Genomic DNA, 27,822 nt, shown 5'->3' with positions numbered 1-27,822 from the left:
ATAAAATAATAAAAAAATAAACATAGATTAGTAGTCAAAATTTGAAGTGGATCAAAAACACGAACACAAGAATGGGTGTTTTTTTTACTTTTTACTTATTTTATACTCTTTTTTTAAACATATAACAATTCATATATTGAAAAAGTCTATTTATTTATTCATAATATTTGCTTATTTGTAATGTTTTACATGGCATTTGTGATGGGGAGAGGATGAATGTTTAACCAGTACAATAATACACACATTTTGTCTGGTGTTTTGACAAATATTCATTGAGACATCAGAATTTGCATTTATCTCATTATGTTTGTTTATTTGTTTGTATACTTTAATTCTTCGTGCACTCATGAGCATTTGAGCATAGCCTGATACAGTAAAGAATTAAAAACATGCAAATAAAAACACAGAGAAGCGCATTACTGATTAGTGTTCTACTGTTTCCAGATCGACAGATTTTTAATGCTGTTTCACTTGCATTGAGGGATTCTGTATCTTCCTCCGGAGGGTAAGAGATCATTACATGAGATGGATTGTTTATAATACTTTTCGCTGCATTCAAAGTGCATTCTTCGAATTTAGTCGTTTAATTCGAGTTCTGGTAAAGGTTTTTAGTCCTATAAGTATAGACCATTTCAATGTGCTGATGTCATTGGCTTTTGAACACATCCTGCTTGTTATCATACTATATCATAACTGTAACAAGAGAAAATTCAATCACGTTTCATGTTAAATCAGCTATCAAAACATTATTTATCAATATGTGGATCTTTTTGGATTTTTTGGAACTATTTGAAAATTAAAAATGTAAGTCAGGAAATACATTAGGACCATTGTTATTGTTTACATTCCTCAAAGTGGTCTATAATGTCTGCATGACGTTTGTGAGGTGGTAAAAATGCAGCATATTCACTTAAATGCTTATCCTTTCTGCTGTTTTAACAAATATTACCTAAAATACAAACATGTATATTTACTTATATATTTATTTATAATATTTTAGGTAGGCCTCATTCTTGTAACGCAACACAAATATATTAATCTAAATATTTTACATTATTATTTTTGTATTAATATTTAATATATTATTTTACTAATATATTATTATTATTTTTAAATAACTAAATATTTTTACAAAAATGAATTTCTGTAAAATCTTAAATTTAATTTAAAGACACAAATTAAACTTAGCAAGTAAACTTAATTTGTTTGTTTAAATTCAGCCCATAAAAACTGGGTTATGGTGGCGCAGTGAGTAGCACGATCGCCTCACAGCAAGAAGGATGCTGGTTCAAGCCTCGGCTGGGACAGTTGGCATTTCTGTGTGGAGTTTTCATGTTCTCCCCGTGTTGGCATGGATTTCCACACAGTCCAAAGACATGCGCCATAGGTGAATTGAATAAGCTAAATTGGCCGTATTGCATGTATGTGAATGCAACAGTGTTTGGGTGTTTCCCAGTGATGGGTTGCAGCTGGAAGGGCATCCGCCCCGTAAACATATGCTGGATAAGTTGGTGGTTCATTCTGCTGTGGCGACCATTGATTAATAAAGGAACTAAGCGAAAAAGAATGAATGAATAAACTGTTTAATCAAGATTGCATTATATATGTCCATGCCTAATATCAGATGGCCAGAAAGTGATTCAATTTTTTATAAATTGCTAAAATTTTGGTATTTGTGATGCAGCAAGAGATTGTTGTGTACACTATGGGTGCTTTCACACCTACACTTTTGTTTCGGAACGTGTCTCGATTGCCCAGTTAGCGCCGTTCGATTGGCATATGTTAACAGGGCAATCGCGCTCTGTTCCGCGCCAAAGTAATCGCTCCGAGATCGCTTGAATGAGATGGTCTCGGCTCGATTGAAACGAACCCTGGAGCGGTTCGATTGCAGTGAGAAAGCGATCCGATCCGAGCGCGGTTATATCACAGTGTTTTATGGATATGTAATAGGCTTGCGGCTATATGAAGAGAGAATTATGAGTAGGGCGGGAAGTTTCGCGAGTCTCCGGATGCCCGCAAACGAGTGATGATCTCCCGGTAATCTTGCGTCTCCCTCCCGGTCCGCAAATAGGCATTGTCGCGCACCCTTCTCACCCCTCCCCACCGCGTCTCTCCTCAGACACGTCGCGCGCGCACCCTGTCAATCACCACCAAACCACCACCTCTCCTGACAGCTGAGCGGGACGCTGCAAAATAAACCCTGACACTGACCAATGTGAGGAGAGTTTACTCGCATGTGACTTTTTTTTTTAGCTCTTTTGGTCCGATTAGAAACTTTGCAGTGTGAAAGCGAACCGCTCCAAGAGCAAAGAGCAACAATGTAACATTTGTAATCTCTGTTTAGGAACAACTGAATCGATTCACAGGTGTGAAAGCACCCTAAGTGATCATAAACAAATATTTTCTCAATTCAAATGAGTGGGAGCTTGGACCCGGGACATACGTCACCACCATGTCACCACTTAACAAGCAAATTGGTTAGCTTAGTCTTAATGGAAAGAGGCAGTCGCTAATTTTAGCACTACTGATGTTATACACAAAAAAAAATGGTTCATTGGGTTTACTACATTTTTTAAGGTAAGTGTATGCAAACAATTTATTCGGGATGAATTTAAACAAATAAATTCAATTTAGTAATGTTTAGTTTCATTTGCTTGTGTAAATTCAACCCAAATAAATATTTTACAACCATTTAACGTTAACAAATGTAGTAAATCTAAGGAATTATCTTTGAATCATTTTTTTTTCAGTGACCAAAAATGAGTAAAACAACCCCTAAAATATAATTTTAAATACATTTGTAAATATTTGTTTAATGCTAATTAATAATTCAGTTTAATTGAATTCATATCAGATCAGATTAAAAACTGACATATTTTAAACTGAACTGTACCGCTTTATTACTCCCAAACAGTAGATGATTAAATATTATATATATATATATATATATATATATATATATATATATATATATATATATATATATATATATATATATATATATATATATATATATATATATATATATATATTTAATGTAACTTAACATTTATATAATATTAAAGATGATTAAATATAACTAACAATAATATTTATTGTATTATCAGATTAAAAACTGACACTGTTTAAACGGTCAAACTTTACAATGAGTTTTTTTTAGTTAATATATTTAACTAACATAAGCTTAAACAAAATTAATCATAGTCCAATATTTACTAATACATTATTAAAATCCATATTCATGCTTGTTAAAATTAGTTAATGCACCGTGAGTTAACATGAACAAACAATGAACGACTGTATTTTCATTAACCGATGTTAACTAACATGAACAAATACTCTAATAAATGTATTGTTGTTTGTTCATGTTAGTAAATGCATTAACTAACATTAACTAATATAACCTTATTGTAAAGTGTTACTGCTTAAAGTAAAATGTGCCATTGTACTACTCCTAAACAGAGTAGATGATTAAACATAATTAATGACTCAGCAGAAATCCAACCAGACAGCCTCTGATGGCATTAATAGCTATAAGCGTACAGTGCTCCACCCTGCCCCGTGGGACTCTGTGTGCATCTTATTTATCTGCAAACTTCATTCTTCAAACTCCAAACTGACATGAATGACAGCAAATGCATAATCAGCATTGGCGTTTTTACTGCAGAGGAAAACAAGGTGCTCCTTCCTTTCTAAAAACTGCATGAATTCACACAGCTCACGGTTCTCCTGCTAATGTGTGTGTGTGTGTGTGTGTGTGTGTGTGTGTAACTTTACTCCAGATACTCTTATGCCCTCAGCAGCCATTAACTTCAGCACAGAGGCCATGGAGAAAACACTCAGCAGCAAATACAGCAATAATGCACACGTGTTACCTAATGCCTGTAGCAGACAAGCCTGTTTTTTAGTTCCCTGTGTCTCATTTGATCCTTTATTAGAGCAAACGAGCATTACAAAATCATTTATTATACAATATACGATACCACTGTGTATTATGTAGTACTTTTTTACAATTAACTATATACTACAGTGCAATCTTCAATCAAATGTTCACTATATACTGTCAAATGCTGCTGGCGGCCCGAGTTCTAACCCTTCCGGTTTTTGAGATAAGATTATTTATTTTTTTGGCATTTCTGTCTTTGAAAGACTAGAACAAAACTTTAGCCAATACCACCACCTTTACATTGTGTTTATAGTACTGCACTAGTATATATAACAGGTCTTTTTGACTATAGTGCATTGTATATTTTATATTAACACTCTTTATACACTGCACAATACTACAAAATTTACTTTATAGTACTTTGAGCACTTGAAATTTGGCTAAAATACAGTAATATTTCACGAAAACTCTACTTATGTACTATACTAGTAGTATTTTTTACATTAATATATGGTATTGTACTGTATTGTGCTCTGCTCTTAATTATATTACATACTTGCACTGTATATTACAGAATATACTACTAATAATACAGTTAGCGTTCTGTAAACACTGCACATTTTTTTCATTACACACTACACATAACAAACACTAGTTTGGTACTATAGTATATAGTTGAACACTGTTTTACACTTCACAATGTACTAGTTTTATTTTTTTAAACACTTGCTATATATATTACAACACAAGTAGGTAATATACATTATTACAGATTTATTAGCCCCCCTGAATTATTAGCCCCCCTGTTTATTTTTTCCCAATTTCTGTTTAACGAAGAGAAGATTTGTTCAACACATTTCTGAACATAATAGTTTTTATAACTAATCTCTAATAACTGTTTTACTTTAACTTTGACAGCAAATAATAATAATAATTTCAATATATATATATATATATATATATATATATATATATATATATATATATATATATATATATATACACACACAATACAATACAAGTAGGTAATATATATATATATATATATATATATATATATATATATATATATATATATATATATATATATATATATATATATATATATATATATATATATATATATATATATATTACCTACTTGTATTGTGCAGTACAAACAGACAGCAGACAACTTACTATACTGTAAAAATCTTGCCTACATTTTTTAAGTTGAAACAAATGAAATTTTCTAGTCATCTCAACTTACATCAGTCAAACTGACTAAAATATGACGTTAAACTTTGCATAAGTTAAAAAATTGAGTTGATTTGAACAAACAAATATCTGTTGTCTTGCATTTTGTCATTAATAATTTTACAGCGTACATACTATAAAACACACTTAAAACGATTTGCTGTTTGTCCTTTTTAACTATGGTATACTGAACATTTTATTTTATGTGAAAGTATTTACACCCTAGAACATTGTGGCACTAGACTAGACGCTTCAATATTACAGCATTTAATGTAACATCGTTCGCAAAACGACACAATTTACTACTTTTTGTTTTCATTTGAATAATTTCCCGTACACCACAGTATGTAATTCACTATAACATGTACTATAAAGCACTTCTCTTTTTGCAGTATCATATCCTGCCCTATCAACTTATTGCAAGCTACAGAATATCACGATTAAAACTTACACACTAGACTGTTGTACTTTCTATAATGTAACACTGTTCGATACTACTTACAGTAAACTATAATTGTAATTCTACAGTAGCAAAAACACATGTTGTAAAGTGTGCTGTACATTTTAGCATGCTGTGCTATGCACTATATTATACGACACACTTGTATCATACACTAGAGTTTCATGCTACATGCTTTGGTTTATTATATACTAAAGTTCCCAAATATTTATAATGTTACAGTCTTACACACACTGTAAAACACTGTTAGTTTACTTTACTTAAAAAAGCGAGCAAATCTGTAAACAAATAGTAGGCATAACTATAAAAATTAAGTTAAGTCAATGGGTTTTACTCACTTTTTAAAGTAAACTCAACTTGCTGCTTTTAATGCAATGGGTTTATCCAGTGGGTTCAAACTACATATTTAAAATGAGCTGAAACAACACAATTCTTGAGTTTCTATGTTCAATCCACGTAAAATTGTAAATACAAATTACGTTAACTTACTGTAATTCCTTCATGTTGTCTCAACACAAATCAATTGTGCGAAACAGTATTTTTTACAGTATAATCGATTTTTACAGAGCACGTCACAAATGTTACTCAATTATTATCTACCAGACTACATACTTCACTGTAGTGTACACTATATACTATACAATGCTTGTCTCTTCCACTATAAATACTTTCATTTTAGTATACTTCACACATTTTTGCACATCACACTAAAATATTTATAGCACCAAACCCTTCATCACTGTATTATTATCTTCTGTACTGTGTACTTTTCTAGTAAGCAGTACAACAGTGGCTTGCATGGTTCAGGATCTGTAGAGCTACACATCGATGAATTTGCTCTTCAGTGTTTGGACTCTCAGTAATGATTTTAAACCACACTGAACTGAGCTAAACTGAACTGAACTTAAACACTATAAACTGAACTACCCTGATCCTGTTACTATGACCATTTATGTGAAGCTGCTTTGACACAATCTACATTGTAAAAGCGCTATACAAATAAAGCTGAATTGTATTTAGTTGAACAGTAGATGTCTCTGTGCATGCTTTGGTTTTTATATACTAAATTTGCTAACAACATACAGTATATAATGTTACACAGTTTCATACATGTAACACCAACCAGACTACATACTTAACTATAATATACACTAAAATGCATTTTAATATACTACACAGTACACAATGTACTAAGAGGGACTTCATGTATTATCTATAGTGCTGTATACACTATGTCGTAAAACACTTTGTAAGATTAGCTCTGTCAGTATTACCATGCATGCTTTGATAAACTGTATTATATACTAAACTATATAAGTTCATACACTTCACAGTTATTACACCATTTACTGTCTACCACACTACTTCATTGCAGTATACACTATACAAACCAAACAACTTGTCTGTTTTTAGTATATATATACTTGCTTATTTGCATTTGCATATCATATTAAGAGATTTGTAGCACATAACACTTCACTACTGTACTATTATCTTCTATACCATGTACTTTTCTATTGTCTCTTAATTTAAACACTTTTAAAGATCATATTTTGCATTCTAACTATAAAGTATTACATGTGTATTATATACTAAACTTCCCTTCTACATAGTGTTAAACAATTTTATACACAACAAATATTAGTCAATTTACAACCTACCACACTAAAAAAAAGTGAGTAAACCCATTGCTTTTAAAGCCATTAGTTGACTTTACTTAAAAAAGTGAGTAAACCCATTGCTTTTAAAGCCATTAGTTGACTTTACTTAAAAAAGTGAGTAAACCTATTGCTTTTAAAGCCATTAGTTGACTTTACTTAAAAAAGTGAGTAAACCCATTGCTTTTAAAGCCATTAGTTGACTTTACTTAAAAAAGTGAGTAAACCCATTGCTTTTAAAGCCATTAGTTGACTTTACTTAAAAAAGTGAGTAAACCCATTGCTTTTAAAGCCATTAGTTGACTTTACTTAAAAAAGTGAGTAAACCCATTGCTTTTAAAGCCATTAGTTGACTTTACTTAAAAAAGTGAGTATACCCTTTGCTTTTAAAGTAATTAGTTAAAAGTGAGTAAACCTGTTGTCTTAAAATTAAGTAAACGAACCCTGTGCATGATCATAAATATTAAGTCTTAACATTTCCAGTGGGTTTACAAAATTTAAAATAAAGTAATCTCTAAATCTCACAAATATAGAGTAAATGAACTATGTGCATAATTAATACAATTTTGTTAAAATATTACACTATTTACTACCTATCAGACTAAAATAAGTGAGTAAACCTGTTGACTTTACTTTAAAAAAGTGAGTAAACCTGTTGCTTTAAAATAAAGTAAACAAACCATGTGCATAATTACAAAAATTAAGTCAAAATATTCCACAATTTACTACCAACCAGACTAAAAAAAGCGAGATAACCCATTGCTTTTGAAGGGATTAGTTGACTTTTTTAAAACATGTTGCCTTAAAACAAAGTAAACGAACCCTGTACATGATTGTAAATGTTAAGTCTTAACAGTCCAAGTTACGGTGGGTTTATGAACGTCTTTAAAGTAATCAATAACTTTTTATAGTTTAGACACTATACAAATATTAATAGTAAATTAACTATGTGCATAATTAGAAAATGAAGTTGTCAAAATATACAAAAAACAAAATACATAATTAAAAGTCATGGCAACATATTTTAAAGTTAATTGGGTTTTAACTTTTTTTTTCTATGTGCATAATTGCAAAAATTAAGTTACTGTAAGTCAAAATATTACACAATTCACTTCACTAAAAAAATTACATGATTAAAAGCCATGTCAACATATGTTTTGAAGTTATTTTAACCTAATTTAGAAAGTTAATTGGGTTTTAACTTAATTTTTTAGGTTAAACAAATTTAAACTTGATGTTTCAAGTCAGCTTAATTGATCTAAGTTAAAATGACTTGTAAAGTTAAATTGGTTCAACTTAAACATTTAAATGAGCTACGTATTTTACAGTGAAGCTACCGCACTAAAAAGTGAGATAACCCATTGCTTTTGAAGCAAGTAGTTGACTTTCCTTATAAGAGTAAACCTGTTGCCCTGAAATTAAGTAAATTAACTACAGTATGTGCATAACTACAAAAATTAAGTTACTGTAAGTCAAAACATTACACAATTTATTACAATATAAAAAATTACATAGTTAAAAGTCATATCAACAGATGTTTTTAAGTTACTTTAACCTAATTTAGAAAGTTAGTTCAGTTTCAACTTACTTTTTAGGTTAAACAAATTTAAACTTGATGTTTTAAGTCAGCCTCATTGATCTAAGTTAAAATGACTTGTAAAGGTAAATTGGTTCAACTTAAACATTTAAATGAGCAATGTATTTTACAGTGAAGCAACCAGACTAAAAAAAGTGAGATAACCCATTTGCTTTTAATGCCATTAGTTGACCTTACTTAAAAAAGTGAGTAAACCTGTTGCCCTAAAATTAAGCAAATGACAGTGCTTAATTATAAAATAAAGTTAGGTCTTAACAGTTCCAAGTTACAATGGGTTTACTCACTTTCTCAGTAAAGTAACAAATCACTTATTATGCTTATACTAAAACATATTTGACAATAAAGACTTATATTGACACATTTTCAAAGCAGCAGACAAGTATTTGCATTTTACAATACTTCGCAGTTCTAACCATCACACTAATGCCACTACTATTATCTTCCACACAATATGTCTGTATATAATACGCTTGGTTATATCAGATTTCTGGGTCTTACTGTGTCTGTGCACGCGATGAATAATCACCTGCGGGCTGCTGTGATCTCATAGCGCTCTCCAGTCGTCTAATATCACTCCCGGCTTGGCCTTTCAGTTTTTGTCACACATTTTAGCTCGTTTTTTTTCCTTCTCCCTATGTTCCTCCTCCTTCCTCCGAAAGTTGTTTTGGCTGTGCAGCGTCTGGCACGGTCTTCCGAGACTTGAGAACAATGAGAAGAATGTTTGAGCATTTTTTTTCATCCTTGTTTTGAGAGCGCGTTTTATGACCTCCGCCGGCCCGAGCTCAAGTCTGGCTGACAGATGTCGCGCCGTCGCTCAATGAAACTATTTACGGATGACCTTTCCTCTGTACGGACCCTCTTTTCCTCTCTCTGGTCTGCTCGAAACTCTTAGAAGAAGTTTCCAGAACGCTGACTTTTCACTGAAAATAAGCACCTAGTGCAGAAAGTGCATGCAGATGCTATTAGTATGATGGTAGCCTCTCTTACCTGGATGATCTCTGTCTCTCTGTATGTGTGTGTGCTTCTCCAGGAACCATATAGCTCTTGTGTCTAAGAGGGAGTGTCCGGCTTCAGTATAGACGCTATGAGTGTTTATATAGGAGAGAGAGAAAGAGAAAGAGAGAGACAGAGAGAGAGAGGGTTCGTCTGGGGGCCAGACAGGGTGAAAGTGAATGAGAGCAAAGCGAAGGGAATTCCTATTTGTATAACGTCAGAAACTGAGCCCTCCCTCCATCAGCGTGGAGCACAGGAAGAGGCAGGGAGCAATTATACTGCAAAGAGTCATAAAACACACACACACACTCACACACAGAGAGAAAGAGAGAGAGAGAATGAGACACTCCCGCATGTTTCATCTGATAACTCTTTCATTCTCACCTGCATATGCTGGGTTTCATAAACTAAGGCAGCATGTGATCGTTCGCTGTCAGAAGGCTATTTTAATTCACTCTGTACTTCAGGATTCTACACTCTACACGATTTTAAGGTTTACCGCAGTTTTAAGTAAAGGTTTTAATACAGCTAAAATGTTTTGTTATACCATTCCCAAGGTATATGTGAGGCTTTTAAATGTATTTTTTGTGTTGTAAAGAAATCTGTGTTTTTGAAACTAATGAAGAAAGCAGAAGTCAATGATTTATTTTAATTATTTAGCCTACTGCTCCAAAATATTTCTTAAAATAAAATAAACTGTGTACAATGGGGAAAAAAAGTTGAGTTTTGTTTTTTTACCCAGACATTTAAATAGAGCTTATTATAGAACATTAATCACAATACCGTGTTATTTTTATCCAAGGTTATCATACCGTCAAAAACAAACATCTGTCTAGCTGTCTAAAACAGTGTTTCTCAACTGGTGGGTCGCGGGAACATTTTCAGTGGGTCGAGGAGTTTGTGGTCAAAAAAACAACAAATGTTTAATTTTTAACATATTTTGCTTATATAAGACTTTTATTTTGAAATGCACAAGCGACAACTGTACGTTTGACATGTGAAATTTCTTTTAATAGACCTTTTTCACAGCGGAATTGAACACCGGAAGCGCCCTTCGAAGCAGTGTATCGATATTTCCGGGTTCGCTAGGAGTCGCAGAGACATGACAGCCTCGGGACAGCGGATGACTTTCTCACGGTCAACTTTGCCATAATTTGGACAGGAAGATGTTGTTCGGTGAATGTGTAAAACTGCCTTAATAAAACAGCATTTAAAAGATGATACCGATTTGCAGAGTTTGTGCAGAAAACGTGTCTTACACAGCGTTTGCCATGTCAGGTTCCAGTAAGGTGCACAGCCAACAGCATAAAATCTGCTCATTCAAGCCATTCGTAAACTAGATTAACCTGGCTATTTAACATGCAGCAGGATGAGTTTTATGTCAGTAGTCCCGTCTGTAAACTGTGCTAACCCCCTCCTTCCTTTTAATTCAGAGTCAGATATAGTGAATGGCGAGGTAGCTGTACAGGCGAGTTGCTATCGGTTAATACATTACAGGTTGTTTAATGCTCGTGAGGTTTTCTCAAGTCTGGAAACACGTTAGCTCCTACTCGTGGATAATATTCATTTTTATTATTTATTTAAAGAACAGCAAATAACATTTTAAACATTAACACATTAAATAACACATTAAAGTATACTATCTTTATTATATAACTGACTAAACAAATAATTTTGCTGTCAAACCAATTAAAAAAAGAGATTTGCATTTGTATGAACTGTCTATTATTCCAAAATAACAACAATGTAGGGATAAATCATGCTTATAGATTAATGACCATGATGAGCACTTGTTTGTGGACGGCAGATAGCTTAACTTGAGTTTTGTCTATATTATAATTACTCGTCAAAATAAACCATAGACCACCAGTCTTTAATGAAACATAATAATCTCCGCTTTGAAGTGTATACAGCATAAGAATGTACTCCCGCATATAACTTGAAACGGCATTCAACCCCCTTTAATATTGTCATCCATGATTTTCCCTGTCCTTCGTCTTTCGGGAGATCGTGGTCATTAAAGTAAGAGTGTCGTTTTTGAGTTGGAGCAGCTGGGAACGCAGCAATCACAGCGCTGAGATGACCCTGCCATTCTTTCTTGCTCCGTCGCATTGAAACCGGATGTTGTGGTACACTGCTTCGCTTACCGGAACCAGGAAGTGTGAAAAAGGCCTATTATAGCAACAAATATGTCGAAGCGAAAGTATGACCCCGAATATGTGAAGTATGGATTTACATATAAAAAAAGGCTTAACACCTCAGTGTGTCATATGTCGTGATCATAGACTGTAAAATATATGGACGTAGTATCCGTGACGTCACCCATAGGTTTCTAAAGAGCGCAAAAGAAGCCACAAGTAGGCGCGGCCAACCGTCGCCATTTTATTCGCGCGTCATCACACCCACGGCGGGATACCAAACAAGGGCAAAGAGGCGGAGAGTGGGCGGAGCTACAGACACCAGCTGGCATTTAGCTTGGACCAGGCTTAGACACACTTTACTTTGGGAGAACGCTTAATACTTTATCACCTGTGACTCGCTTGTATTCTGACCACTTGTGCTTGGTTGTACACTATATCAATAAAGTGTTTAGACTTTTAAAAACACTGCTGTAACACATTGAGCCACTAAACATTGTTCTTATGACGTTTTTCAACAGGAGGAAAACGCAAATTACTTCCAAACACTTCAGATATAGTCTGTGTTAGTTACTGTAAGACTATTGATGAAATCCAGCATAACACTGTATGACAACGCTTCAGATGACTGTTCTAGAGCCTACAGCTAATCAATCCGTCAGATTCTGAAGTGCATTACAGCTCTAAATATAAATATAAACGATAAATGATCTTAAATAAAACAAATACATATATAGAGATGGTATATAAGTATATAACTTTACTCACATGGAAAACGAAGGCCACGTGAATGGTTTGTGAGCACAATTAAGTTCACTCAGCATGCCATGCCATCTAATAATTGTAGGAAACAAGTCCAAAAGGCAGTTGACTGTGTAAAGCCACATAAAACAACACAGAAATACGATAAATATGCAGAGTTCAGTGGCTAATCTGCAGGATTCAGCTGAAGGGACGTGACGGTGACCAACGAGACCTAGCTGTCACTCAAGTGTCCACGCCCTTAATTATGCAAACTTAATATAACTTAATATAAAGGAAACGGATGAGTTATAAAAAAATTCACCACCCTCACAGTTGTCATGAAGGGTAATATTAGCTGTATTAACCAAAATCTTTTTTTGTACCAGGCTGTAAACACCTTTTTTTCTGCTGTAAAGTCGGCCATTCTAACAGTGGGCTCAATTGAAATTTGCTCTGTTTTGGAGCCAGGAGCTGCCAGGACTAGCGGAATTTCGGATGAATTGCAGTTTTAGTTACTTTCGTATTGGCTTCCTGAGGGAGAGCGGGAGGTTGCCGCTTGGTCGTGATGTGCTCTCACAAGAGCACTTTTAGAAACCAAACATTTGTCATTTTTACTTTGTAATATTTCTATAATTTGAGACATTTTGTTAAATGAAAATAGTAAAAAATCTTGTTTATTTATAAGTCTTGGTGATTTTCTTATGATTTATCTGTCCTTACTTGTGGATGTTAACAAATAAATACAAATTATTTTAATTCCTAAAATTTTATTATAGTTCCTAAAAATTTGGGCTGTGGGTTGATGACCATGTAAAAATGTGGGTCCCACGGCCAAACCAGTTGAAAACCACTGGTCTAAAACATGAACTGTATGTCCTGTTTTTGATGTTATATACTGTATTTATTTATTTTGAATACTATATTATTAATCATTTATATAATGCTTTAGTTCATGTTGCTATACTTCAGGATTGTGTACTGTACACTCTAGGAGTGTACCGGATCACGGTTGATCTGTGATCACAACCAATGGTTCAGAACACACTCGACACTCGTGGATAAATACATTTTGTTTTTACTTTACTAATCTGTAACGATCGCAGAGAGATCGCCTCTCGCATCATTCAAATCACACGTATGAAAGCATTTAGGCTTTCCTGTAAAATATAATGATGACGGAAGAAGTCGTGATAGGTTATTCAGGTTTCTTGGGTTATTAAAGTTGTTTTCTGTCACTACTTATTTAGCCTGCATTAATGCATTCAGTGTAAGCTTCACGATTAATCATTGAAAGATCTGGGTTTCAACACCTACGCAACATAAATAATAAATGATGGTGATTTGCATATGATTATTAATTTTTCCAATCGCTGCATTCGAATCTGTGTTTAAAAAACGCAAAAACGAGATTCAGTCTTTAGGTTAATAACACAGAAGAACTGGGAAAACTTTATAGTTAAGATAAAACCACTGATAGTTATGGTAAAGATTAAAGTCACTGTCATATGCATTTAACTTGACGCTCAGTTGTAGGCAGCAATTACATTATTTAACCAATAGGGGGCGACAAATGACATCAAAAATATGCCACTGAATAATTCTTTAAAATTGACACATCTCGCACTGAAACATGAAGTTTTATGAGTGACTGACTGAACTTATTTAAACTGAGACAAAAAATAAACATGGGTTGTACAAATTATACTGTTAGATTTATAGATTTAAGCATTATCAGCAACAGTAGTAGTCACTGTGAATTTTTCACAGTACTGATTATTTTACAATTTTTTTTTTCAGCTGATTATTTCTTCATTTAAAAAAAATAAAATTACAGGATTTAAGTTCTGTTTGTTAAAACCAAAAGTGTCTTGCAGTACTGTTTTTGTAATAAATGGAAACCAAATGACATTTGTCTCCTCCCTTTTTCGGCTGATTTGAAATATGTTCCAATTCGTAACTAAAAAACATAATGTGGTCTGAATGGGGAGATTTGTGACTCGTTACACCACTAGTACACTCACACATGCAGTATTTTATTTATTTAACTTTTTTAATAAACATTACATTTTTGGTAGAATGGAGCAAATGGCTGTCTAATAAAAATCACTGTATGCACCTACAGTAGATGACACTTTACAATAAGGTTTCAATAATAATATTAATTATTGTTAGTTAATGAATTTACTAACATGAACTAAGTTCAAACAACACTATGAACTAGCCATAGTTCAACATTGAGTTAACATGAGCTAATATGGAATAACTGTTTTCATTAACTAATGTTAACTAACAATAATAAATACTGTTATTAATTTATTGTTCATTGTTTGTTCATGTTAATAAATGCATTAACTAACATTAACTAATACAATCATATTGTAAAGTGTTACCGTATTTTATTTTGAAGACCATATTTATTTATTTTGTACACCCTTTTATTACTATATATATTATATAGTCCATATTTATATACATATATATATAAAATCCCAGTAGATCAGCAGTTTCTGAAATACTCAGACCAGCTCATCTGGCACTAATAACCATGCCACATTCAAAGTCAGTTTAATCATCTTTCCTCCCCATTCTGAAGTTCGGTTCGCAGCAGATCACCTTGACCATGTCTACATGCCTAAATGCATTGCCATGTGATTGGCTGATTAGAAATTTGCGAGCAGTTGGACAAGTGTACCTAATAAAGTGGCCGGTGAGTATATTCAATATTAGATACGTTGTGGGAATTATTATGCATATATTGTTTATATATATGAATATATTTGGTAATATATAACATTTTAAAAAGATATGTGTAGTAATATGTGTGCATGCTTATGTGTGTGTGCTAAAAATGGAATATTAGAACACAATTAGAATATGATGTCAACAGTTCAGAACAACATGACATTCCATTTGGAACTGCTACAAAACGCATGCAGTGATTAGTAAAATATCAGAAACAGAGCTTGCTACATGACTGATGGATTTGGTTATTTTACACCCGTTGTTCATTTTCCTTCATTTGAATGTCGTTTACAGGATGTCAGCAGTTGCATTGGGTCAGAAGGATACAAAGAGGGTCACACCTGCGCAATGTTTACAGGACAGACGCAGACATATACACACACTGACAAACACGAACCACGAGTGTTTACTGCGCTCTAGTACACACTTTATGACCGTCAGCTCCCCCATTCAGACACAGGCCAGGGAAGGAAAAAAAAAGGTCAAACAACTGCTCTCTGTCTGGACATCACACATTCCTCACAAACTCTTCTTACACGCGAGTCTCACACAAAGCCAGATTAATGCTGTCGTAAGCACACATTGACTTGAGCTCGTCCAACACATGACGGAGTCTGCAGTCCTCCAGGTTTTCACCACATTTCTTCATAATTCTTTGGCTGCAGTTTTTATATACGTTACTCTTTCATGTGTTTATAGTCAGCGGTTGGGATGTCATGGTGTCAAATAACCCACAGTGGGTTCGAATTTGTCATACGCTGAATCAGAAGGCTGTAAACCGTTTGTTCGTTATTGCTTTTGGCACATAAGCTTGGGAAAGATGATTTTTTCCATTCATTATTATCTGTACTGCAGCACAGGCTGTTTTTTTTGCACCTTTAAAAGAGCGTTGAATTTATAACGTCTTGCTGTTAGCGACACCGGTGGCCATTTAGTGAACTGCACTTTGCAGTATAACCAAATTTAGAATCGTAAGGCAAATTAATGCAGAGCTTTTTTAGTTGACTCAAACTGATGGGTGACACTGAGGCTCAGTGGTTAGCACTGTCCCCTCGCAGCAAGAGGGTTGCTGGTTCGACTTCTGGGTGGGCCAGTTGGCATTTCAGTGTGGATGTAGTTCCTGTGTTGGCGTGGGTTTCCTCAGGGTGCTCCGGTTTCCCTCACAGTCCAAAGACTTGCGCTATAAGTGAATTGGATTAACTAAATTGTCTGTAGTGTATGAGTGTATGTGTGTGTGAATAAGTGTGTATGGGTGTTTTACAGTACTGGGTTGCGGCTAGAAGGGCATACGCTGCGTAAAACATATGCCGGAATAGTTGGTGGTTCATTCCGGTGTGGCGACCCCTGAAAAATAAGAGACTAAGCCGAAGGAAAATGAATGAATGAACTTAAACTGATTCAAGTGCAGAACTTGGGTTAAAAGCTGAATCAACTCAAAAAAAGCTGTGCAGCAAGTTACCTTACAATTTTAAGTTGAGTGAACATTCAACGTACCAATATAGTATTCTTATATGATTTTTCGCTGAGAAGTAGGCCAGTGTTAATAATTGAAATTCACTTTCGATTTTAATTTTGGCTCATATCTCATCTTCTTTCCAGCAGTCCGCATTTGTTATCTTCATTATAAAAGTTATCTGCTAACTTAAACAGCTCTTAACATTAGATCCTGTGATTCTGAGTATTTTTAATCAATGCTGAAAGCGCATCTCTTTTGAGTTGCATTAGTGCCCTTAGTAGACTTAATGATGTAGAGTGTTGGTGTGTTTTTTGTATTCTGCGTTTTAATTGTGCGTGCGTGTCACAGTATGAAATTGTGAAACACTTTGGTCAGCTTGTGAAACGTGCTCTACAAATACTAATAATAGTATTGTGTTGTACTTTAGCTTAATCTGCATGCATAAATGGTCAAAAATAAACATAATAAATGTATCAATATATGGCACATGGTGACTATTCACATAAACCCTTGCTTGGTATGCAATAAATAAATGTAAAGAGTTGAGAACAAAATGCATGTGTAACAGTAAATCGGATCCATGTGGCTCTTAAAGTGACAGTGTGCTATATTCCTGCTGCTGACTGTGCTTATAATGTTTTATTCATTGAGTGATTCCTTTTCCTTTGGCTTAGTCTCTATTTCAGAAGTTGCCACAGCGGAATGAACCGCCAACTATTGCGACATATATTTCAGCGGCAACACAGTACTGGAAAACACCCATGCACACTCACCTTCACACACACACTCATACACTATGGCCAATTTAGATTATTCAATTTCACCTACAGTATAATGCATGTATTTGGGCTGTGGGGGAAACTGGAGCACCTGGAGGTAACCCACACCAACAAAAGGAGAACATGCAAACTCCACACAGAAATGCCATCTGACCTAGCTGGGACTCGAACCAGCGACCTTCTCGTCTAACTTATATAATATTTTTAGAATGTACTTTGCCACCCCAACATTTATTAAACGGAAATAACATTTAAAAATAAAATACAATTGGGCTTAGCATTATTAAATCAAGCAACAAAAGGCAACAAAGAATATATATATATATATATATATATATATATATATATATATATATATATATATATATATATATATATATATATGTGGCAAACTTATAAGGATTTTTTAAATAATCACGATCATGATTATGAGTTTTCCCCGTAAGTGAGTAGTCCTACTTAAAGTAATAAGAAGTTTGAAATACCTCTGGGGCGATACTAATCATCAAAATCCAGATGGAGTCCACATTGCTGACAGTGAAGTTTCCCCAAATGCATGCAGCACTCTTTTCTCACTATAACGAAATAAAAATGACAATGGTAAGAAAACAGTAGTAATTAAAGCATCTGGAAATAGTGATAAGCTCTGCAATTCAATCAAAACTGTATTGTAATTACACAGATAAATAGATGGATGGATACACTGTAAAAAAAAAAAAACTTATTTACAAATTGAAGTGAACTGAAAGATAACACAATTAAGTTGTCCACAAAAAAAACCTCAAGACCTGTGTTGTTTTGGCTCATTTTAAATAAGTAGTTTGAACAAACAGCAAATAGATAGATAGATAGATAGATAGATAGATAGATAGATAGATAGATAGATAGATAGATAGATAGATAGATAGATAGATAGATAGATAGATAGATAGATATAGATAGATAGATAGATAGATAGATAGATAGATAGATAGATAGATAGATAGATAGATAAACTTACATACAGTAAACCCCTTTAACCTCTAAGACAATAGAAACAGGTGATTATTATTATATAAGGTACCTGTATTTTCTAAGTTCACAGTTCACAATCCAAGGCTGTTGAACATATACTCTCATGTCTGCTCTGATAAGAGTTCATGTGTAGTTTTTTGTGTCTTATCTGAGAGTGTGTGTGTGTGTGTGTGTGTGTGTGTGTGTGTGTGTGTGTGTGTGTGTGTGTGTGTGTGCGCGTGCGCGTGCAGACACTGACTCAGGTTTCTATAACTGAACTAGTCTCGGCCCCCTTAAAAATCAAGTTTGGTTGTCATGACAGCAGGGATCTAATTATACAAGCATTCCTCAGAGGAAACACAAGCTCCTCTTCCAGACACAACGCTCTTTCACTCGCGCATAAACACACAATAAACACAACGCTGACTGTGAGGAAGTGGAGTACAGTGCTCAGACAGAACATACAATGAAAAGTGTATGATACAGTCAGATAGGATTTTAACAGCCTACAACTTTAAATGATAAGTTTAATTCATTCGCAATATTACTAACTGCCATCTGAGCATTTTAAAATTACGTTTTATTCTTTATTTCGTTTTTACACACAGACACATACATAAACTCACCGGCCACTTTATTAGGCACACCTTACTAGTACCAAGTTGGATCGCCTTTTGCCTTCAGAACTGCCTTAATCTTTCATGGCACAGATTCAACAAGGTGCTGGAAATATTCCTCAGAGATTTTGGTCTCTAAAGGTGCTCTATTGGATTGAGTTCTGGTGACTGTGGAGGCCATTTGAGTACAGTGAACTCATTGTCATGTTCAAGTAACCAGTCTAAGATGAATTGCACTTTATGACCTGCCGGAACTGTTGATACAAGGCAGTTTAGATTCTTACTTTTCATGTTGTTGTCGCCAAATTCTGACCCTACCATCTGAATGTTGTAGCAGAAATCGAGCCTCAAAGTTTGACGTGTTGTGCGTTCAGAGATGCCCTTCTGCATACCTCGGTTGTAACAGGTAGTTGGACAGGTGTACCTAATAAAGTGGCCAGTGAGTGTATACCAGCTGTTTTTCAATTACCAATTGCAATTGTATTAGTTTTAGTTAACTTTAATAACCCTAATTAGAGCTAATGAACTTCATGTGCAAAAAAACTTGTGCCATAAAGATTAGCAATGTCTAAGCAACCACATAGTACATGCAAGCAAACACTCAGTACACCTTAACAATTGCCTAGTGCCCTAGCAACAAGAGAACATTTTAACAACCAGTCAAGACACCTTAACAACAACAACACAACACCATAGTAAGAGACAGACAGACAGACAGACAGACAGACAGACAGATAGATGATAGATAGATAGATAGATAGATAGATAGATAGATAGATAGATAGATAGATAGATAGATAGATAGATAGATAGATAGATAGATAGATAGATAGATAGATAGATAGATAGATAGATAGATAGATAGATAGATAGATAGATAGATAGATAGATAGATAGATAGATAGATAGATAGATAGATAGATAGATGGGTCTTTCTAGCAACAAAAGAGCATATTAGCAACCAGTCAAAATACCTTAACAACAACACAATGTTGTTCGGGTCACTTGTCAATCAATGTAGTGGGGCCCTAGCAACCACGGAACACTCTAATAACCAGGCACCTTAGTAACCATACAACACACTGACAGCTAGTCAAAACATCAAAGCAACAACACATCAATGCCTTAGCAATAGACTGAAACAGCGTAGCAACCACCACACAATGCATTAAGAAGTTGTAAAAACAGCCAGAGATCTACACAGCAATGAACTACAGTAGCAACCACGCAGCATGCTAACAACTGGCCAAAACAGCCAAGGAAACAAAATACCCTAGCAACCACACAAAGTGCCTACAATTAGTCAGAACTTCTTAGCAACAGCACAACAATTCCCTAGCTACCAAACACACCCTTATGGAGACTAATCCAGCTGAAAATACCCTTTTCTATATTAAAAAGGTTATTAGTGTGAATGTGAAGACAAGTTTCAACACTTCAGCTGTCTGACCTATACACTTACATCTGTTCAGGTAAATGTCTACAGTGTCAGATATAGGTACTTTATATACTTAATAATACTATACTATATCATATACTTTACATTATACAATATTATATTATACACTATACAATATAATATACTATACTATATACTATACTATACACTGTACTATACTATTCTATATACTATACACTATACTAAACTATCCTATATACTAAACTATATAATATACCATACACTATACTACTATACTATACACTGTACTATACTATTATATATACTATACACTATACTAAACTATACACTATACTATATTCTACTATACACTACACTAAACTATATAATATACTAAACACTATACTACTATACTATACACTGTACTATACTATTATATATACTATAATATATACTATACACTATACTATACTATATAGACTATTTTGAGAGATGTAAACAATAACAATGGTCCCAGCGTATTTCCTGTTTTACATTTTTAATTTCTAGAGTTTCTGAGAATTCAAAAAGAGCCTCATTTTGATGAATAATGTTATAATAGCTGTTTTAACATTAAGTTATGATTGAATTGCCTCTTGTTACAGTTATGAAATAGTTTAATAATAAGCAGAAAATGTTTATGGGCCATTGACATCAGCACATTCAAATGGTCTACACTATAGTATACTGGATGCATTTACATGTAATTTGTGAATGTGTGTAATTGTGATATTCTGTAGTACATTTAGTGACAGAGGCACGCAACGTCATAAGACGTTAATATTAGGTTAGATTTAGATTGTGATATCAGGTGGCCAAAACTCAAGTCTAGCCAGCATTTAAAGACACCGTTATTTTCATGTCCAATAACGACGTCAAATTATGTTGATATTTGGTTGATTTCAGGTTGTGAGAGAGAAAGTGACCAAAATCCAATGTCGAGCCAACATCTCAAACCAACATCATATTAACAACAAATACTGACATTTATTCGTCAGGTATGGCAATCAAAATCCAACGTCTGATAGACGTGGTAACGTCCACACAACGCCAAGCTGTAACATCATTAGACATTATTGTTTGTTGGATTTTAGGTTGTGAGAGAAAAGTGACCAAAATCCAACATCGAGCCAACATCTTATACCAAAGTCATATTGACATCAAATACTGACATTTATTCATCACGTATGGCAACCAAAATCCAACGTCCGATAGACGTCATAGGGGTAACGTCCACACAACGTCAAGCTGTATCATCCTTAGACCTTGATATTTGGTTGATTTTAGGTTGGATGTTGGACATTGATGTTGGCCTGACATTGAGTTCTGATGTCAACCCGATTTTAATTAAAACTTCAATCTGACGTCATGTTGACGTCTTGTGCCTGCTGGGTGTTTAAGACCATTTTGTCAACATCCTTCATCTCATCAGTGACATGCATCTAAACCAGGGATGGGCAAACTTGATCCTCGAGGGCCGGTGCCCCTGCAGAGTTTTTTTCCAACACTAGTCAAGCACACCTGAACAAACTAATCAGTGTCTTAAAGATCACTTGAACTCTATAGTCTGTTTGAATAGGGTTGGAGCTAAACTGTGCAGGACACCAGCCCTCCAGGACCGAGATTGCCCACCCCTGATCTAAACAGTCTCTGGGTCATTGTGTGTAAAGATTTTGGACATTTTCTTGCACACTTTTAATGCTTCCAACACAGTTTGCTGCAATTATAAATCGCCCATGTCTTGAGGTAGTTCATTATGAGGCGATTTACCTTCTATGAGCGATTTGATTGGACAGGAATCACAGGACTGATTCTTCTCAATTACAGTAGTTTGAGTCTTTGTGATTTGTTTCTTTACACCACTGACTATACTTAGGTAAGCAATATTATCAACAAATATTATAGCTTAAATTAAGCTGGGTTTAAGTTTAACCAGGTCTATTTTGCTTATTAATGACATCAAATGTCTTTTCTAAAGTTTTAAAATGTTAGGGGTAAAGGAAAGCCACTCATCTGAATGTGCAGGACAAAACAAATGCTGCATGAATTCACAGGAGTTTGTTGGGAAAGGCTATAAAACTGTATGGAAAGAGCAGGTATTTTAATGTTGCTTTAGGGGCGACTGCTAATCCACAACACACATACACACATACACACACACACACACACACACACACACACACACACACACACATATATATATATATATATATATATATATATATATATATATATATATATATATATATATATATATATACACACACACACACACACACACAGCAGTAAAGCAAAATCTGGGTGCATTTGAGTTTTCATTCCGGCTAGTCATATGGGTTTGCCCTCGATGTCTCAGTTTCTCTCTCACTCACTCCCTCCTCTTTTTTTTTGCTCTGGTATTTATGTGCTCACGGTTGCCACGGCAACATGAAACACAAACATTGTGGCGGCAGACAGGAAGTGCGTTTTGAACCACAATGGCGTCACTGTGGCTGCTGCAGTGTAGAGCTCGGACTGCTCATGTAGTCTTCATGATATTATCCGGTACTGTTACGCATGCCGCTTATAGACATTAATAGTATTGATTTTCCAGCTGCCCGGCTCACTTCTGCACCGATTCCTCTTTATGCTGGTCATTATGTGTATAATCAGAGTGTGAGTTATGCTCCTGGTACTTCAGTGTAATTTGCAGCAGAATTTTCTCATGTGTGTGTGTGTGTTTGTGTGTGTGGGCCTATTGCAGTGTGTTACATCAGATTCATACTACTGTTTATACATCACCGTTTTTCCTCTCTGCTTTATGGTGGTGTCTAAATATACCCCACTGAAATAAACTCTCAACGGGACCTCCCTCTCCTCCATTTAGACCACATTTCCCTCTCTTCTCTAAGACCGTCATGTCTTTATTTCCTCGTTTAATGGTGATAGTTATGACAGACAAGTGTTGTCATGTCAGATGATAAAGATCTTGACAGTTAGTTTGATAGTGAGAGTTTCTGTAGGAACTCAAGGAACTGCCGAAAGTTTTTTTTTGTTTTTTTTTTGTTGAAGTTGTTTTATTTTAGCTGTAGCCCAGATAATGCACATTGGTCAAAGATGAGACATCTTATTGTGTTATTAGCATCTAATTAAATTTACAAAAGTTCTCTGATATGCATAGAAACCTAAACCCAACCACAGTACTGTAAAAATATTAATTATACTTATACAGTGTCATAAAAAATGATGCTATACTGATGTGCATATCCACAGCTGTATCCTATCTAGACTTTATCATCTACTAGTCACGTTGAATCAATGAAAGGAGTTATATGTTCGGTTTATAATGCAATGCTATGGGGATTTTCTCGGTTTCTTCTTTGTAAGTGTTGAGTATTGCACGAGAGCGCCCCTTGGCCTTCAGAGGAAATTTACAGCTGTGCTTCCCTTACAAGATGTGCATGACAATCACATCTTTCGCTCAACTGTGTTTGCACTTTGATTTAGATTAATCACCCAGCCCTAAACCATGCACACGCCAAATAATCTATTAATTAACACATTTTCTGTCCATTTATACTCTAAAATTGCATTACTAGACCTCTTCGCTGTGACAACTTTTGAACAATTTAATTGATCCTAGAAAATATTTCAAACTACCAAAAATATTAATAATCATCACTTATTTAAATGGCAAAGTTTCATTTTAAACATCAAAAGAACCAGAGTTTGAGCACCCATAAGGCAATTCATTAATCTATCTAACTAAAATCTAATGTTAAGTAAAGCCTTGCTTAAATTCTATGTTTAAATCTGATTGTTTGTATATTCAAATTGATTCTGATCTAAATGATTCACTGTCCACGTGTTCAAATCTTGCTCATGTGATTTTTTCTTGTCAGAATATCTGCATTGGTTTCTTTATCAATGATGTTGTGATAATACTGTATGTCTAAGCCAAAAACAACAGCAGCATCAACAGGGTTTGTAATTGACGTGTTGTCCTAGGAGTTGACAACATGCTGAACTGAAGCTGATTTTATTTACTAGAACTTCATCTATGAAAAGCTCTATATAAATAACAATTAATTGTATTGTTGAGACTGTGATAGATTATACACGCAGGCAGAAATATAGGAAGCAAGTTTTTTTTATTTTAGCTGCTTTTTTGCCGGTCTTAAGATTCAAAGAGGAATGTGTTTGGACCACCCTGACTACAGTATACTGTTAATCTATTTTGACTTACACAACCTTGTTTCTGTGACAACTTTCAATGTGTTTTCTACAAACAACGTCTGACGTGGCGTGAGAAAGTGACTGAGGATGCATCTTTATCAGCTCTATAGCTCCCGTGCATCAGTAGGCCGTGTACACTAATTTGAGCACTAATAAGGACAGTAATGGTGAGCTTGGTTCAATAGACATTGGGACATTACTGCGTGTGACTCAAAAATGTCCTTGTATCAGAACCAGAATTAATAAAACAACAACAAAGCTAATATTTTTCATATATTACATTTATGAGGTTTATAAAAGTACATTACAGCTAAATAATTTTTATATTTTATATTTTATATACCAGCAACATTTCAACTGTCAAATATTATAAATGTCGGCTGGATTGTTCTTAACCTGTCTAGCTGTTCTTTCATGTTAGATATGAATAGGAGTTTCTCCTTAGAAAAAAATATCTTGTGTTCGACGATATGTTTTGTGTTTTGCACATCCAATCTTGGGTTAAGGGTGCATAGTGAGCATCAATGCTCTTTCAGTGCACTGGAAGAATTTTGTGATTGAGACAGCACTTTAAAAATGGTGTCTGGGAACTACCAGAATTCTATAAGTACTAGAATTACCATATCCGTCATTCGGACCATTCTCATATAAGACGTCATACTAGACGTCAAACAGAAAGTTTTTGATATGAGGAAGTTGCTAGGCATCAGAGGCACGCATGGTAAAAGCAGAGGTGGGTAGTAACAAATTACATTTACTTCGTTACATTAACTTGAGTTAAATCATTGGGTAACTTATACTTTTTTGAGTACATTTAAAGATGTGTACTTTTACTCAAGTAAATTATTAGAGAAAAATCATGACTTGCTTGCTTGGTTGTGTCGCGAGAGGTTGCTATAGAGACGCAGGTCCCGCTTTCGGTTATAGCGTGCGCGCATATGTTGGAATGATGGCTGAAGTCGAGGAAGACGTGCGAGTTTATAATGCGGTCACGCCATGGTTGAGTCTTAAGTGAAGTCTATGTTTTCACTCCAAGAGGTCAACAAGAATAGTTTGATAATGCGATGCTTGCTGTACATCGAACTGACATTGCAACATAAACGTGAATGACATGAATCACACTGTAACTATTTAAAAATATAATATTTAAACATTATTTTTTAATATTTAATACACATTTCTATAGTTTGGTTTATTTTATCTTTGCCATGATGACAGTACATAATATTTGACAAGATATTTTTCATGATACTAGTATTCAGCTTAAAGTGACATTTAACAGCTTAACCAGGGTAATTCGGCAAGTTAGCGTAATTAGGGACTGTAAAATGGTTTTAAAAACATTACCAGGAGAATAAAAATATTATCGGAAATACTGTGAAAATTCCCTTGCTCAGTTTACCATTATTTGAGAAATATTTAAAAAAGAAAAAGAAAATCACATGAGGGTGAATAATTTTTGACTTTAACTATATATATATATATATATATATATATATATATATATATATATATATATATATATATATATATCAGATTTTTTACTCTTACTAGAGTAAATTTTAAGATTGTTACGTTTACTTTTACTTGAGTAAAAATTTCTGCAAGTACTTGTACTTTTACTTGAGTATAGACTTTGGATAGTCTACCTAGCTCTGCTTTAAAGACATGGGGAAAAGTAGCAAACGCTTGAAATGCATGTGCTTATTTTGACTGCTATGGAGGTAGATATAATCAGAACTCTTTTGTGTTTTGTAATTTTAATAAAATAACAACGCTAGAAAGAAAATACACATATTTACTAAAAGTCAAAAAGTTATAGATATGTTTTTTTTATTTCAGCAAAGTTATTAAATAGCAATAATTTAATGATCAAAATGACAGCCTCTGTAGTTAGTGTTAACATGGCTAATGCCCTGATCAGTTTACTGACTACTGAAGAAGGGAGCTGACTGAGATGCAGCCATAGTGAATGTAGCTTGAAATACCTTTGAAAAACTTTCACCTTTGTTAATTTTTTTGCCGTTCACGCTTTCTGAATATGATCAAACTTCAATTGGGTTATGCACAAAACTTGTATTTGGACTGACAGCCTGAACAAGGCTGCTTGGAAGTTCCTAGCACACATTCCTGCCCTCATGCCTGAAGGCCAAGTCTGAGTGTATTCAGCCCTAGAACTCACACTCCATCCAGCTGACCACCAATCTTCCAGAATTCATCTGCATGTGACCCTACAGCTGTTTTAGTCTAAGAACAAAGATAAACCAACCAACACCCTAGCAACCATTCCTAACACCCTACCAACTGAATGACCAAGACAAACCATGGCAACGCCCTGACATAATTATGGTGAGTTTTATGCATGCATTCACATTTTCCTCATAAAAAGCAAAGGTTCAATAGTTATAGTCAATGTTGAATAGTCACATAAATCTTGACTTGAGCAATAAATTAAAGTCCTCTAATAGTGTGAATGGGAAATGAGACTAAATGATTTCAGAAATGAGGAAATGAAAGCAACAGCACTTCCTCCATATGAGCTCATTTGAATGAGATCATCCACTGACACGATGACACACTGCCGTTCTCAGGCATCCCTATAAATAAATGCACATCTAATAAACTCCCTTCTTGAATGCATCTCCCAATACGCACGTTCCCTGTCTCTTTCTCACAGTGATGCCCTTCTAATGCCACTCTTTCATGGGAAATGTCCTTACACCTCACCTAACATCCACAGTCTGATAAATGGGAGCCCTTGAATCCATTATCATGCAAACAGTCAATATAAGTACTATGCCACTACTGCAGTCCATTATGCGAGCTTTAAAATCTAAGTAGCAACATACAGAACTGCAGTGAGGATGCAC

General features: G+C 34.5%; 2 protein-coding genes across 3 annotated transcripts in view; both read right to left on the bottom strand.

Annotated features, from left to right (window-relative positions):
- dnaaf5 (dynein axonemal assembly factor 5) overlaps positions 1-27,822 on the bottom strand; it is a 571,499-nt gene that overhangs the window by 295,447 nt on the left and 248,230 nt on the right. The gene's annotated exons all lie outside the window — the stretch shown is intronic.
- Positions 1-27,822, bottom strand: part of LOC100535100 (Na(+)/H(+) exchange regulatory cofactor NHE-RF2) — a 136,122-nt gene that overhangs the window by 2,543 nt on the left and 105,757 nt on the right. Inside the window, exons 7-8 of one of the 2 annotated variants that reach the window (XR_015480472.1) lie at positions 18,175-18,264; positions 9,364-9,771 (exon numbers count right to left, since the gene is read on the bottom strand). The gene's annotated coding sequence lies outside the window, so the exon portion shown is untranslated. The remainder of the gene's footprint in view (positions 1-9,363; positions 9,772-18,174; positions 18,265-27,822) is intronic. The other variant, XR_015480473.1, reaches the window with a different exon arrangement.

This window comes from Danio rerio, chromosome 3 (genome assembly GCF_052040795.2).
Source record: "Danio rerio strain M-AB ecotype USA chromosome 3, GRCz13ab, whole genome shotgun sequence".
Classification (NCBI taxonomy): Eukaryota; Metazoa; Chordata; class Actinopteri; order Cypriniformes; family Danionidae; genus Danio; species Danio rerio.
The sequence above is the reverse complement of the archived record's forward strand: the minus strand, read 5'-3'. Positions and strand labels throughout refer to the sequence as shown.